This window comes from Neophocaena asiaeorientalis, unplaced genomic scaffold (genome assembly GCF_003031525.2).
Source record: "Neophocaena asiaeorientalis asiaeorientalis breed wild unplaced genomic scaffold, Neophocaena_asiaeorientalis_V1.1 scaffold150, whole genome shotgun sequence".
Taxonomy (NCBI): Eukaryota; Metazoa; Chordata; class Mammalia; order Artiodactyla; family Phocoenidae; genus Neophocaena; species Neophocaena asiaeorientalis.
The window spans coordinates 10,707,893-10,725,231 of record NW_020176571.1 but is presented as its reverse complement, the minus strand read 5'-3'; the positions used below and the strand labels follow the sequence as shown (position 1 = coordinate 10,725,231).

Genomic DNA, 17,339 nt, shown 5'->3' with positions numbered 1-17,339 from the left:
GTTATGACCTAGTCTCAGACGTCATATACTGTCACTTCCACCACATTCTGTTTATTAGAAGGAAGTTATTATGATCAGCCCACATTCAAGAAAAGGAAATTAGAATCTATCTTTTAAAGGGAAAATTGTCAAGGAATTTGTGGAAAGTTAAACACCACCACCACAATATAGAAATATTATTTTTTTGTATATTTACTTTTTCTCTTGAGAACTTTCTAAGTTAATGTATCAATCTAATAGCTTTTTTGTAGATTTCTTGGGATTTTTCTAGATACATAATCAGGCCATCTTTGCATAAAGACGGTTTTACTTCTCTCTTACCTTGTATGTCTTTGTTTTCTTTCATGAATGTACTGGGTAAGACCTCCAGGACACCGTAGACTAGAAGTGGCATGGAAATCTTTGCCTTGTTCCTGATCTTAAAGGGACAAGTATTCAGTCATTCACCATTAAGTATGATGTTAATTGTAGGCTTTCTGGATACCCTTTATAAGGTTAAAGAAGATCCCATCTCTTCCTACTTTGCTTAATGTTTTTATCATGAATGAGTGCTGCATTTTGTGCAGTTCTCAGCTTCTATCTATGATCATATGATATTCATCCTGTATTAATATGGTGAGTTCCACTGATTAATTTTCAGATATTAAATCAACTTGGCATTCCTGGGATAAACCCCACTTAATCATAATATATTATTCTTTTTTATTTATTTTTTATTCAACGTACTAATATTTTGTTAAGGATTTTTTCATCTAGTATTCATGAAACATATTGGACTGTGGCTTCCTTTTCTTTTAATAGTTTTGGTATTGGGGTAAGCTTGTTCTTATAAACTGAGTTTGGAATTATTTTTTCCCTCTATGTTTTCTGAAAGAGTTTGTGTAGGACTGCAATTAATTTTTTCTTTAAATGTTTTAAAGAAAAAAAAAATGTTTTAAAGAATTCATTGACTAAGCCATCTAGACATAGAATTTTATCTGTTGGAAAGTTTTTAACTGTGAGTTCAATTTCTTTCATTAATATAGGTCTATTCAGGTTTTCTAATTCTTCTTGAATCAGTTTTGAAATTTTGTGTCTTTCAAGGAATTTGCCCATTGACTCTAATTTATCATGTTTATTGATATAAAGTTATTTATAATATTTTTATTTACTTTTTAATGTCTGTAGGATCTGTAGCTAAGTACCTTTAATCATTCATGATATTATGTCTTTTTTCTTTATCTGTCTAGCTAGAGGTATATAAATTTTATTGATATTTTCCAATAACCAGATTTTCTTTTCATTGATTTGTTTCCTATTGTCTATTTTTCTTCCTCATTGATTTTCATTCTTATCTTTATGATTTTCTTTTTCTCTACTTACTTTGTGTTTAATCAGTGTAGTTTAATAGAGAGCCAAAGGTTTTGGCAGGGACTAGCTGAGATTTTAGAGCTAACTCTCTCTGTGGTTTTCTTGTTTCTAAGGTTTTCTCTAAATTTCCATTTGTTCTTCCAGCTCTGGATCTTGCCCTTTGATAGCTGGAGCAGTCTGAGCTGTATATGAGCTCAGAGCAGAGCACCCTCTGTCAAAGTTGCAGCAGATTTGTATATCTCACCAGTAAGAATTCAGTCTTACAAGGGTAAATCTCTCAATTCTTTCTGGTTTTATCCCAAGCTCTTTGGCATCTCTCACATTCTTGCATAGTTAGTGGTCAGCCAGGAAACTAGGCAGAATTTATGTTCAGATTTTGGATCTCTGCTCTTCTATACTTCTCTCTTGCTTTCAAAATTTCCCCCTTTGGGACTTCCCTGGTGGTCCAGTGCTTAAGACTCCCTGCTACCACTGCAGGGGGCATGTTCCCCGTTAAATTCTCAGATATCTACAGCACTGAACTTTGAATACCCTCTCAAGTCACTATGGCTGCAGTTTCCCACCACCAGAGCTGGCTGGGGGATTGAGGAATGCACTCAAGCAATGAGGTCACATACTCATATGCTTTTTTAAAAAAACTTTTGTTTGTTTGTTTGCTTTGCCGCACTGTGCAGCATGCGGGATCTTAGTTCCCCCACCAGGATTGAAACTGTGGCCCCTGCAGTGGAAGCGTGGAGTCTCAGCCACTGGACAACCAAGGAAGTCCCCATACTCATATTCTTAACTAATGGGATCAGTGCTCAGTTTTTCCCTGCCTTTGGGAATCTTCTAGTACCTTCAACTAGTTATTTTACATAATTTTATACAGTGTTTATCATTTTTACTTGTGGGAAAGATCATCAAATTTCTTGGTGCTGCCATTGGAAAACTCACCCTTGGTATGAGCATTTTTATTGTCTTTTAAATGCGTTTTACCCAAATGTTTTCCATATTAACAAAAGTATCACAAGAGCTCCTGGTCGAAACCTTCGCTAATTTTCAGGCTGAGTCAGCTACCCCTCCTTTCAGCCTCCTCGGTGCCTTGTGCGCAGTTTCTTCAGAGCCCACGTTCTGTATTCATGTCTGCATCCTCAGGGCCAGCAGAGAGCCTTGCACGTTGTAATCACTGAACAAATATTTATGCAAGGAAGGAGGAAAGGAGAAAAGGAAGGAAGGAGGAAAAGATAATGGGAAGAAAAAAGAAAGGAAACAGGTTACAGATAACCCCTTCTGATGTGGACAGGTAGAAACTGGAGAAAGACGGGAAATGCAGTGAGAGGTGAGGAGGGGCTGCCTGAGAGAGCGTCATCTATGAATATATCACAAGCTCATTGTTTTCTCTTCATCCTGCCCTCCCTTTTATACCCTTGATTTGAAAAGAAGAGTCCGAGATGTTCATGAATTGGTATCAAGGCATCTCAGATGCAAACCTGTATGTTCAGCACGGGGATTGGACCTTGAAGCTAATCCTTTGCAGCCACCCTGATTATGAATGACATGAATAGGACCCAACTAGTTTTATGGGCATTGGGCAGTGCCCAAGATTTAAGTAAGTTACCTTAAAATCGTTTGTGCTTAACTTGTTATTGAAATAAAAAGAAAAGAAGTAATGTTTGTTTAGCTTCTATTTATGTGCCTGGCATTATAACTGACACTCTGTGTATGCATAATACACATTTGGTGTGTATCATGTCACTTAATTTTCATAAAAACCTCACAAGGAGGGTATTGTATCAGCATTTTTCAAATAAGGAAACAGGTTCAGAGAAGTTAAATACCCAGCTTAGAAGTTGGGCACTGGGGTTCAAACACAACATATCTGACTATAAAATACCCAGTGTTTGTTTTCAGAAATGGTTCTGTTTTTATCTAAGTTAAATGGTTAAAACTAAAAGAGCCATGAACTCAAAGGACCTCCTGGGATGCCAGGTGGGTGGAGCTTTTGTGTGGGAACAAAAGCTGGAACCTATTCAAAGTGTTTTAATTGAGGGTTACAGTAAATAATGATAATGCCTATGAGGCTGAGGCTTCATGCTTAATTATCTGTAAGTGGAGCTCTCTGGAACACACTTAGTGTGTTTCACCAAGCATGCATGTGTTCCTACTTTGCATCACATCTGGGCATCCCATCACTTCCCACACACATGTACGTACCCCTTAAAATTTCCTCTGGAGCTTGCTAAAAATGCAGATTCTAAAGTGCCATCCATAAGAATTCTTATTTAGTTGATCTGGGCTCGTGCATTTGTAACAAGCACCCTAGGTGATTCTAACATATTGGGTCCAAGCCCATCCTTTCAGACTCTGGCAGCCTTTCTGGTCTGGGTAGCCATGACTTTGCTCAGCCTTCTCCTGTTTGAAGTTCAAATACTTGAAAGTAGATGCACAGGGAGATAAAAGAATAGTCTCAAAGCCCCAAGAAAATGTAGTCAAGTCTCCTTCATAATCCATAGTTATTACTTTCATGTGTTATTAAATTGCCTCTGTAGTTGTAAACATTTTTAATGTAATTGTATAATTACTTTTATTAATTTCATGTTACCTCTTTTATCTTAGATTCTTTGATCATAAGGCTGAAATATATACAAACAATCTGTGATTTAACACACGCCAAGATTCATATCTTCTGCCTTTAAAAAGTAGAACCAAAGGAGGAGAAGAAATAAAAGTAGAACTAGGGCACCCATTCCAAAGGACCATAGATAGATTTTGTAGCACTTCATTTCTGCTTTCCTACGTATCAATACCTTCCTTTTGTTTTGTATTCCTCTTTGGCACCATCCCAGGATATTGATGACTTCTGCCAGGCCACAGCTGTCTTGAACATCTTTCCCCACCTAGCTAAGGAAGCTTCCTCCCTTCTATCTTTCCAGAAATCCCACCTTATTTTCCACACTTTTCTTGACTGACTGGTCATAAGGTGATTTTCCCCAACTCCACCCTGTCTAAACATGCAACCCCCATGAGTCACTCTCTTCCCAATTGCTTTGAATGCATTTGCTCTACTGTGTATAGTGTTGTCACTGTTTGCCATGACTACCTATCTGTTTCCCTCACATCTGTCAGGCGAATGTTGTAGTGGAAAAGGCATGTGTTGAGGTTCAGTCCTAAATTTATTCCTGACAATGCTGTTTATTAGCTTTAAATAGCTAAATATTTTTTAAATTAGCTCATCTAAGTGCTCTTTTTGTGAAGATCAAATGATAGCATCCATCCTTCTAAAGAAAGGTTTCTGCTGTGTCGTGGGTACACAGTAAATGTTAGTGACCACCATCTTCTCTTTCTTCCTTGGATTTAACATTTATTGAGCACCTACTATGTGTCAAATCCTTTTCTGGTGCTAGAGTGAACAAGACAGGAAAAGTTCCTGCCCTGGTGGAACTTACATGCTATGGGATAGATGGAAAAGGAAACAGTAAACAAGCAAATAATATAACCTAAAATAAATTATTATTGAAGAAAAACAATTTTATGTGGATAATAACAGAATATTGGTTAAATGTAAGCCACCTCTTCATAATTACTTTCTGTAATCTTTAAGAGATTATTATTATTATGTTAGAATTAGAATTATACTAATTCTTTTATTTGGACCACTGCAGGATATTCAAACTCCTGAATATGGCTTCACGTGCTTGAATATCTAATAGTATGAATCCTTCATTGATCACCTTCCTATTGCAGGATTAAGCAGAAATCTGCTAAAAAAAAAATACGTACTTGATAGAAGAATAATTACTGGAAAGTGAAGGGGAAATTGATTGGTTCCAGTTAGGATCTTGGCAGGAAGAGAAGTAAATGAATGCCATTCTGGAAGGTAGGAAGACTGAGTCCATTGCAGAGTAGACAGAATAAACGGCTGGAGGATTTCATGTCCTGGGATAACAAGGAGAGCACGGGCTGCCTTTTCTTAGGCAGGAAGCGGAAGACTTTCCAGCTGTAGACAGTAACCTTACATAGGAGTTCTGGTGGAGACTCAGAGGGGAGCAGAGGTAGGCAGAGAGGGCAGTCTGGGCATATGCCTTTTGAAGAAGGTCCTGAGAGAATTCTGATACAGTCTCTGGGCTGAGACCCATTGAACAGTGCTTGAGATACAGTAAGTGTTTAATAAAAATTTATTGACTATCAGACTGGCTTAGAGGAGTCAGACAGCCCAGCATAGGTGGGTGCCTTTCACAGGTCTGAGAAGTGATACAGTTCCTCTTCAACTGTGGGGAAAAGCTGAGCAGAAAGGCTGAGTATGGCGCCAAGATGTTATTTTGTTTTTTCTCTTTTTAAAAAAAAAGAAAGAAAAGAGTTCCCAAAGTGTCACATCCATCTGTGTTAAAATCAAATGGCAGGGCTTCCCTGGTGGCGCAGTGGTTAAGAATCCGCCTGCCAATGCAGGAGACATGGGTTTGAGCCCTGGTCCGGGAAGATCTCACGTGCCGCGGAGCGACTAAGCCCATGCGCCACAACTACTGAGCCTGTGCTCTAGAGCCTGCGAGCCACAGCTGTGGAGCCTGCATGCCACAACTACTGAGCCCGCGCACCTAGAGCCCGTGCTCCGCAACAAGAGAAGCCGCCGCAGTGAGAAGACCGCGCACCGCAACGAAGAGTAGCTCCCGCGCTCTGCAACTGGAGAAAGCCCGCGGCAGCAGTGAGAACCCAGCGCAGCCAGAAATAAATAATTTTTTTTAAAAAAGAGAGAAAAGAATCAAAATAAAATAAAAAAAATTTAAAAATCAAATGGCAGTAAGACATTTCAAAACAAAATATGTTGTATAATTGGATTACTATTATTATATTAGCTACTGCTGAACCTCCAAATTTTGTGCTGGAAACGTGATTATCATTGCTTTTGAGTCCACACGTCAGCTAAATGGTTCTTTCTGGTGTCTCCGCTGGGCACTTCGTGCGTCTGAGGTTGGCTGGGGTTGGGTGTGCAGCTCTGCTGACCTTGGATGAACTCTGTAGCACTTTGGGGGACTGGCCAGCTAGAGGCTGGCCCTCCTGCATGTGGTCTCCCATCCCAGAGACTAAATTAGACTGGGCTGGTTTACACTGCTGTAACAGGGTTACAAGAGGTGAGAAGAAGTATGCAAGGTCTCCTGAAGCCTAGACTCAGAACTGGCGCATTTTGTTAGCCGAAGCGAGTTCCGGATCCAGCTCAGATTTAAGAGATGGGGAAACAGACAATGCCTCTTTCTGGGAGATGTTGCAGAGTCCCGTTGCTGAGTATGGATAGAGGGAGGGGTGAGGAAATGCAGCACAGCTATTTTTACAATCATGATCCACACTCCTGACCCTGAGTTGTATGTCATTTGTGTCCTTGGTCAACACTGAATCTACTCTTTTGGAAGGAAGGAATGTGTGTGGTCTTCAGAGGTTTGGAGCAGCTAATGCATGTGATATGCAAATAAGCACATTTTAAATTTTTTATTTTACTTTTAATGGTTTATAACATTACATACGTTTTTTCTGTACCTACATATTATGTTTCGACTTCTGCATATACTACAGCGCGCTCATTCCCAAAGGTTTAGCTTCCATTCATCACCGTGCAGTTGACCCCCTTTATCCATTTTGCCATCCCCCTGCCACCCTTCCCCTCTGGTAACTGCTGCTCTGTTCACTGTATCTATGTGTTTGTTTTTGTTTGGTTTGTTCATTTATTTTTGTATTCCACATATGAGTGAAATCATATGATATTTGTCTTTCTCCATCTGACTTACTTCACTTAGCATAATACATTCTACGTCCATCCATGCTGTCACAAATGGCAAGATTTCATCTTTTTATGGCTTAGTAGTATTCCATCATACACACACACACACACACACACACCACATCTTCTTTATCCATTCATGTGTCTATGGGCACTTAAGTTGTTTCCATATGTTAGCTTTTTTTTTTTTTTTTTTTTTTTTGCTGGTATGCGGGCCTCTCACTGTTGTGGCCTCTCCCGTTGCGGAGTACAGGCTCCGGACGCACAGGCCCAGCAGCCGTGGCTCACGGGCCCAGCTGCTCCGCAGCATGTGGGATCCTCCCGGACCAGGGCACGAACCCACATCCCCTGCATCAGCAGGCAGACTCTCAACCACTGCACCACCAAGGAAGCCCCATATGTTAGCTATTTGTAAAGAATGCTGCAGTGAGCATAGGGCCACATATATCTTTTTCCAATTAGTGTTTTCATATTCTTTCAATAAATACCCAGAAGTGGAATAGCTGGGTCATATGTTAGTTCTACTCTTAATTTTTTGAGGAACTTCCATATTGTTTTCCACTGTGGCTGCACCACTTTACCTTCCCACCAACAGTGTATGAGGGTTCCCTTTTCTCCACGTTCTCTCCATCGCTCTGGAAGGAGAGAACCATTCTGACAGGCATGAGGTGATACCTCATTGTGATTTTGACAGGCATGAGGTGATATCTGAAAGGCATGAGGTGATATCTCATTGTGATTTTGATTTGCATTTCCCTAATAGTGATGTTGAACTTCTTTGTATGTGCCTGTTGGCCATCTGTATGTCTTTGGAAAAATGTCTTTTTTAGCTTCTCTGCCCATTTTTAAATTGGGTTGTTTGTTTTTCTGTTGTTAAGTTGTATGAGTTCTTTATATATTTTGGACATTAACCTGTCATTGGATATATGATTTGCAAATATCTTCCCTCATTTGGTAGGTTGTCTTTTCAATTTGTTAATGGTTTCTTTTGCTCTGAAGAACCTTTTTAGTTTGATGAGGTCCCATGTGTTTATTTTTGCTTTTGTTCCTCTTTCCTGAGGAGACATATTCAGAAAGATATTGCTAAAACCAATATCAAAGAGCATCTTGCCTATGTTTTCTTCTAGGAGTTTTATGGTTTCAGATCTTACATTCAACTCCTTATCCATTGTGAGTTGATTTTTGTGTATAATGTAAGACAGTGGTCTAGTTTCATTCTTTTGCATGTGGCTGTCCAGTTTTCCCAACACCATTTGTTAAACAGACTATACTTTCTCCATTGTATGTTGTTTGTTCCTTTGTCATAAATTGATTGTCCATGTATATGTGAATTTATTTCTGGGCTCTCGATTCTCTTCCATTGATCTCTATTTTTCTGCCAATATCATGGGAAATCAAGGAGTGTGACACCCCCAGTTTTGTTCTTTTTTCTCAGGATTGTTTTGGCTATCTGGGGTCTTTTGTAGTTCCATATAAATTTTAGGATTTTTGTTCCATTTCTGTGAAAAATGTCATTGGAATTTTGATAAGGAGTGTACTGAATCCATAGATTGCTTTAAGTAATATGGACATTTTAATAATGTTAATTCTTTCAGTCAATGAGCACAGAATATCTTTCCATTTGTGTCATCTTCAACTTCTTTCAACAATGTCTTATAGTTTTCAGTGTACACGTCTTTCATCTCCATGCTTGAATTTATTCTTAGGAATTTTATTCTTTTTGATGCAATTATAAATGGAATTGATTTCTTAATTTCTCTTTCTGCACAACAGATTTTTGTATACTGATTTAGTACCCTGAAACTTGACTGTATTCATTTATTATTTCTAATCGTTTTTAGGTGATGTCTTTAGGGTTTTCTATACATAGTATCATGTCATCTGCAAACAGTGACAGTTTTACTTCTTCCTTTCCATTTTGGATGCCTTTTATTTCTTTTTCTTGCTTAATTGATCTGGCTAGGGCTTGCAATATTATGTTGAATAAGAGTGGCAAGAGTGGATGCAGAAAAAGCTTTTGATAAAATTCAACATCCATTATGATAAAAACCCTCCAGAAAGTGGGCATAGAGGGAACATACCTCAACATAATAAGGGCCATATATGACAAACCCACAGCTAACATCATATTCAATGGTGAAAAGCTGAAAGCATGTCGTCTAAGATCAGGAACGAGACAAGGATGCCCACTCTTACCACTTTTATTCAACATAATATTGGAAGTCCTAGACACAGCAATCAGACAAGAAAAATAAATAAAAGGAATCCAAATTGGAAAGGAAGAAGTAAAATTGTCACTGTTTGCAGATGGCATGATATTATACACAGAAAATTATAAAGATGCTACTAAAAAACTACTAGAGCTCAACAGTGAATTTGATAAAGTTGCAGGATGCAAAATTCATATACAGAAATCTGTTGTATTTCTATACACTAACAACAAACTGTCAGAAAGAGAAATTAAGGGAACAATTCCATGTACAATAGCATCAAAAAGAATAAAATACCTAGGAATAAACCTATCTAAGGAGATAAAAAGACCTGTACTCAGAAAACTATGACACTGATGAAAGAAATTGAAGACCACACAAACACATGGAAAGATATACCATGTTCATGGATTGGAAGAATTAATATTGAAATGACCATACTACCCAAGGCAATCTACAGATTGAATGTAATCCCTATCAAAATACCAAAGGTATTTTTCACAGAACCAGAACAAATAATTCAAAAATTTGTATGGAAACACACACGACCCTGAATAGCCAAAATAATCTTGAGAAAGAAGAACAGGGCTGGAGGAATCATGTGCCCTGACTTCGGACTATACTACAAAGCTACAGTTATCAAAACAGTATAGTATTGGCACACCAAAAAAACAGATACATGAATCAGTGATACAGAATAGAGAGTCCAGAAATAAACCCACACACTGATGGTCAGTTAATCCACAACAAAGGAGGCAAGAATATACAATGGAGAAAAGACAATCTCTTTAATAAGTGGTGCTGGAAAAACTTGACAGCTACATGCAAAAGAATGAAATTAGAACATTTCTAACACCGTATAGAAAAATAAACTCAAAATGGATTAAAGACCTAAATGTAACACTGGAAGCCATAAAAGTACTAGGAAAAAACATAGGCAGGACACTCTTTGACATAAACTGTAGCAATATTTTTTGGATCTGTCTCCTCAGGGAAGGGAAACAAAAGCAAAAATAAACAAACGGAACCGCATTAAACTTTTGCACAGCAAAGGAAACCACTGACAAAACAAAAAGACAACCTACTGAATGGGAGAAAATATTTGCAAATGATATGACTGATAAGGAGTTAATATCCAAAATATATAAACAGCTCATATAACTCAACATTAAAAAAAACCCAACTTGATTAAAAATGGGCAGAAGACTTGAATAGATGTTTTTCCAACAAGACATACAGATGGCCAACAGGCAGATGAAAAGATGCTCAAAATCATCAATCATCAGAGAAATGCAATTAAAACCACAATGAGATATTACCTCACGCCTGTCAGAATGGCATCATCAAAAAGAACACAAATGACAAATGTTGGTGAGGATGTGGAGAAAGGGAACCCTTGTACATTGTTGGTGGGAATGTAATTGGTGCAGCCACTGTGGAAAACAGTATGGAGGTTTCTTAAAAACTTAGAAATAGAACTACTATATGACCCAGCAATTCCATTCCTGGGTATATATCAAAAGAACCAAAAACACTAACTTGAAAATATACATGCACTCCAATGTTCATAGCAGCATTATTTACAATTGTCAAGATATGGAAGCAACCTAAGTGTCCATAAACAGATACATGGATAAAGAAGATGTGGGAGATATATATATATATATATACACACACACACACACACACACACACACATATATGATGGAATGTTACTCAGCCATAAAAAAGAAATATTGCCATTTACAGTATTACTAGAATCTTCCATCTTGATACTGCTTTTGCTTCATCCCATAGATTTTGGTAAGCCATATTTCCATTTTCGTTTGTGTCTAATTTTTAAAAATTTCTCCTTTGACATCTTTGTTGACCCGATAATTGTTCAGTAGCATGTTGCCTAGTTGCCACATATTTGTGATATTTCTGGCTTTCTTCTTGTAGTTGATCTCTAGTTTCACACCATTTTGATTGGAAAAGATGCTTGATATGATTTTAATCTTCCTAAATTTATTGAGACTTGTTTTGTATCCCAACATATGATCTGCCCCTGAGAATGTTCCATGTGCACTTGAGAATAATGTGTATTCGGCTGCATTTGGATAGAATGTTTTATATATGTCTATCAAATCAATCTGGTCTAAGGTTCATTTAAGGCTGCTGTTTCCTTGTTGACTTTCTGTCTAGATGATCTATTCACTGATGTAAGTTGGGTATTAAAATCACCTACTATTATTTTGTTGTCTCCCTTTAGGTATGTTAATAATTGCTTTATATATTTTGGTGCTCCTATGTTAGGTCAGTATATAGTAATAACTGTTAGGTCTTCTTGACGAATTGTCTGCTTTACCATTACTTAATGTCCATCTTTGTCTCTTGCTACCATTTTTGCCCTGAAGTCTATTTTTCCCATGTGAGAATGGCTACACCCACTTTCTTTTGGCTGTCATTTGCTTGGAGTATCAACTTCCATTCCTTCACTTTGAGCCTATGTTTCTCTTTAAAGCTGAGATATGTCTCCTGGAGGCAGCATATAGTTGGGTCTTGTTTTCTAATCCATCCAGTTATTCTGTGTCTTTTGATTGGTAAAGTCAATCCATTCACATTTAAGGTGATCGTTGATAGATGAGGACTTAGAACTGCCATTTTATCTTTTATTTTCTGGTTGCTCTGTATCTCCATTGTTCCTTTTTTTTTTTTTTTTAAGATCTTTATTGGAGTATAATTGCTTTACAATGGTGTGTTAGTTTCTGCTGTATAACAAAGTGAATCAGCTATACGTATACATATATCCCTATATCTCCTCCCTCTTGCATCTCCCTCCCACCCTCCCTATCCCACCCCTCTAGGTGGTCACAAAGCCCTGAGCTGATCTCCCTGTGCTATGCAGCTGCTTCCCTCCATTGTTCCTTTTTCCTTGTGTTTCTGTCTGCCATTTTAGTATGGTGGTTTTCTATGATGTTTTTCCCTATTTCCCCTTGTTTTTACGTTTCCTCTCTCTGCTCTAGATTTATGTTTTGTGATTACCATGAGATTTGTATGAAACCTATCATGGATAAAATTGTTCTTTTTCTGCTGATAGTATCTTATCCTCATTTGCCTACATGGGTTTCCTCCTTTTCCTCTCGCCTTTTTACATTTTTGTTGTCTTAAATTATTCCCTTTTGTGTTGTTTGTTACTAAATTAAAGTAGCTAGATTTATTTTTACTGCTTTTTTCCCTTTAATCTTTATGCTGTAATTAAGTTTTTAACAACCTATTCTGATATAGAATAAGTTGCAATTTTTTTATTCTGTCTGTCCATTTACCATTTTACTCAAAGTTTTGTGTACAGTACTTCTCCCTTTTCATTTCAGGTAGAAGAGCTTCTTTCAACGTTTCTTTTAAGGCACATCTAATGTTGATGAGCTCAGTCAGCTTTTGTTCGTCTGGGAACGTCTTTATTTCTCCTTCATATCTGAAGGATAACTTTGCTAAATAGAGTATTCTTGGGTGATGGTTTTTATCTTTCAGTATTTCGAGTATGTCCTTCCACTCTCTCCTGGCCTGCAGAGTTTCTGCTGAGAAGTCTGCTGATAGACTGATGGGGATTCTTTTGTAGGTTACCATCCTTTTTTCCCTGGCTGCCTTTAGAATATTCTTTCTTTGTCATTGACTTTTGACAGTTTTAATATACCGTGTCTTGAAGAAGGTCTTTTTGTATTGAAAAAGAAGGTCTCTTGGCTTTGTGGACTTGTCCATCCAGTTCCCTCCCCAGGTTTGGGAAGTCCTCAGCTATTATTTCTTTAAATAAACCCTCTGCACTCTTCACTCTCCCTTTTCCTTCTGGGATACCCATTACCCTGATGATGCCCTTCCTAAAAGAGTCAGATGGTTCTATAGGATTTCTTTACTTGTTAGATCTTAATTCACTCTCCTCTTCTCCCTGTATTATTTCTAGATTTCAATCTTTAAGCTCACTGATTCTCTCTTCCATATGGTCTGCTCTATTTCCAGTGCTTTCTAATGCATCCTTCATCTCATTTATTGAGTTCTTCAGCTCCAGAATTCTTATTTGGTGCTTTTTTTGAATTTCAATCTCTTTGGTAAAGTATTCCTTCTGTTCATTCATTTCATTCCTGAGGTCATTGAACTGCCTTTCAAAGTTTTCTTGTAGCTTGTTGAGTATCTTCATGACAGCTATTTTGAATTCTCTATCAGATTACAACATTCTGTGACTTTAAATTTGGTTTCTGGAGGACTGTCATTTTCTTTTTCTGGTACTGTGTTACCATGGTTCTTTATGGGGCTTGATGAGTGCTCCTCTGCCAGTGCATTTGAAGTGGTGAACATGTTTCTTCTTTAGGTAAAGCTTTTTTTTTTTTTCCTCACTTGATTGTAGCTATTCAATAGGTTAGTAATTAGATGCCTTTCTTTTGTTTCCCAGTAGGTGGCGCTATAGCACGAGTTTTTGGTTTCTCTTACCCGCGCTGGTTATTTTTGAGAGCTAGCACTTTCCACCCTCCACTGTCCGTGTCAGAGGTGTCGCCTGGTGCCCTCCTTGTCACTATTTCTGTCTCCAGGGTTGTCGGTTCCTTGCTGCTGCCGGTGTTGCTGACAATGCCATCTGGGGCACGGAGATGGCCGGCACTGCCTTCACCGTCCCTCTGGTTCCACCTACTTTATGTGTTCCAGTCCACCCACCCTTAGATGACAGAGGTGTGGAACTCTCCAGCATGCTGCTGTGTTGGGCCGAGGAACCTTTGTTGAGTTATGGAAGTTTTACTGGTTTTACTGGTCGTAGATTGAAGGGGAGAGACAAAGGGAGTGTCTCACACCCCCCATGATGTTGATGTCACTCTTCCAAATGGGCACATTTTAAATACATTTGATAGGATCATAAGGGTAAACTTTTCTGTGTTTTACTAAGCAATAGGTTTAAATGGAATCAGAGGAAAGTGGTCCTTGTTCATGTTTACAATTCAAGCGGTTACATATTTTTTAAGTCCTGAAAGATGCTTTATTAACTGTAAGGGTTCTCTTATTTCTTGATTAAATTTAGCAAGAAGCTTACTATGAAATCTTATTTGCTGGCTGGCTTTCATACTGAAGTGTTTCACTTTCCCCTGATCTAAAATAGTGTGGCTTCCAAAGCTACTAGTGACAGATAAGAGCAGGAATACAACTTCACATAGTCAAGGAACATTTGTTTCTCTTATAATGCACTGTTTCAGGACTTTGTCCCCTCTCTGGGCCTTTTCCTTTTTTTAATCTTAAACTCTAAACTATAGAATTAAACTCCTTGACTAAAGTTTTCTGTAAGACAATTTATCTTCTTTGTTCCAGAACTCTGGGTGGCCTACATTTCTTTTGTCTTCAACAAACAGTCTTGCTCTTGAATGAAAGACTGCTCCTTTCATGTTAGTATTAGTCACTCACACATATGAAAGAACGCCTGCCCTCTTGTGTCCACAGAGACTGCTACAATAAGGAGTGAATTAGCAAGTTTATCATGCCAGAAATACAGAGTTCTCTCCTGTGGAGATTTGTTACCAGAGTTTGCTCAAGGCTGCCAAGTATGGCTGTACAGTTCAAACACTGCAGAACAACCTCAGCCCAAGAGCTGAATGAACAGTCATTGAGGGGCTTCCCTGGTGGCGCAGTGGTTAACAATCCGCCTGCCAATGCTGGGGACACTGGTTCGAGCCCTGGTCCGGGAAGATCGCACATGCCACGGAGCAACTAAGCCCGTGCACCGCAACTACTGAGCCCGCACTCTAGGGCCCGCGAGCCACAAGTACTGAAGCCCTGGCACCTAGAGCCCTTGCTCCCCAGCAAGAGAAGCCACCGCAGTGAGAAGCCTGGGCACCGCAACGAAGAGTAGCCCCTGCTCACCGCAATTAGAGAAAGCCCGCGCACAGCAGTGAAACCCAACGCAGTCTAAATAAATAAATTAAATTAAAAAAAAAAAGCTGTCATTGAAATTCATCTCATACTTTGCTTGTCAATCATGCCTCCTATGTCTAGACTGTGTCTTCTCAGAGGGGTTGCCCATTAAAATTTCATTCAAGGCTGCCATCCCCTCATAGAGCTTTGCACTACCTGAAGTGTGCATCCTTCTGTCGTTTATGCAGATCTCCGTATTGGCTAATGACAGCCTCGTGGAGGCTCATTGTGAATTAGTTGTACGCTGCTCTCATCATGTAACTTTCCTACTCAGAAATTTCCAGGAATTAAAATTCAAAATCGGAGATGAATGACATCCCATAGTCCCAGGTTATCAGAGGAAGGGAATAAGGAACAGAGAGGCAAGAGGAGAAGTGCTAAATTTGTTGGTGGCGATGCAGGGAACTAAAATGCCGGCCTTCTGACTCCCAGCATGTACGCTCTGAAGTCTTAGGCGGTCCCGTTATTTTACCCCACCCCACCTATCCCTGTCAGGCCTAGAGTAAATGCACAATAGCTTGTTTGTTGAGTGAATGAATGAATGACTGTCTTTGCCCGGCTTCCCAGAACACGCGCTCTCCTGTGCTACATCCTGCTGTGCACCTTCACTCAATGTTGTCCCCACCTGTGATGCTCGCTGCTCTCTACCTGGTCAGCACTTACACAAGCTTCAAGACTCAGATCCACTTCCTCCATGAAGCTCTCCTCTTCCAGCCTTCATTAAGCCAGAAGAGGGAGTGCCGTGGAGGCTGAGCACAGGTGTTCAGACTTAGCGGAAGAGCCCTGGACTAGATCAAGGACCTGCATTCCAGGCCCAGGTCTGCCAGGAGCTGGCCCTGTGATCCTGGATAGATCCCATCGCCTCTCCTCTCGGAGCGTCATTGGTGTTGCTCAGTGCATGACATGCATAGTTCTAGTGAGGTGACATTAGGGACTTCCTGAAAATGTATTTTCTTGCATGTTAATAGAAATGTATTTGCTTAAATGTACTGGTTTTGGGGGGAAAAGCCCCCAAAACATTAGACCCATGGTTCCTTGGATATTATTTTATGTGATAAGGCTAAGTATTTTAAGTTTAAAAAGAGAGCTCATGTAAGGAAAAATATTAAGTAAAGCATAATACAAGTAGTAATCAGACATGGCAAAAATAATAAAGTAGTATAAAAATGGTGGGAGTTTGTGAAGCCCTGGAGGAGCTCACCACCCTGGTTCCTTTTAACTCTCCCTGGGCTCTTCTCTGACCTTAATGTAGCACCGCCAGTTTGTCCATCACTGTTAGTTACTGATGACAATACAGCCTCTCTCGTTGTTACAGCTGTGTCTGATATTCCTTGATCTCTACCACACTCATCACAAAATAAATCACACAATAGGCCTTTAAAAAAGACTTGTGGGCTTCCCTGGTGGCACAGTGGTTAAAGAATCCGCCTGCCAGTGCAGGGGACACAGGTTCAAGCCCTGGTCTGGGAAGATCCCACATGCCGCGGAGCAACTAAGCCCGTGCACCACAACTACTGAGCCTGCGCTCTAGAGCCTGCGAGCCACAACTACTGAGCCCGCATGCCATAACTACTGAAGCCCACGTGCCTAGAGCCTGTGCTCCGCAACAAGAGAAGTCACGGCAATTAGAAGCCCGCGCACCGCAACAAAGAGTAGCGCCCGCTCGCCGCAACTAGAGAAAGCCCGCGCACGGCAACAAAGACCCAACACAGCCAAAAATAAAAACAAACAAATAAAATAAATTTATTTAAAAAGAAGACTTGTGGCTCTGCTGATTTTCCAACATTTGTAAAACACATTGACCCAGAGTGTCAAAACCATGTTCACTTTTATAAATGTAGATACTTTTTCTACTTAAAAAAATTATGTAGACTCATTACATAAAATTTGGAAAATACAGAAAAGGAGAAAGAAAGAAGGCATCCGTATTCTTACTATCCAACAATGAATCCTGCTAATATCTCCCCCTAATTAAAAGTTCTCCTGGAAAATCCTAGCAAGTGAGGATCTACTCTGTTCGTCATTTTGGAAACTTGGAATAGTCCCGAGTTAATGTATTCTTGTCATCCCAAATCATAAAATCAAAAATTTTCAATGGCAAATCCAGGGAT

The 17,339-nt window shown here is 39.3% G+C and overlaps 1 protein-coding gene across 1 annotated transcript in view; it reads left to right on the top strand.

Moving 5' to 3' along the window:
* Window positions 1-17,339, top strand: part of PLBD1 (phospholipase B domain containing 1) — a 68,990-nt gene that overhangs the window by 43,385 nt on the left and 8,266 nt on the right. The window lies entirely within an intron of this gene.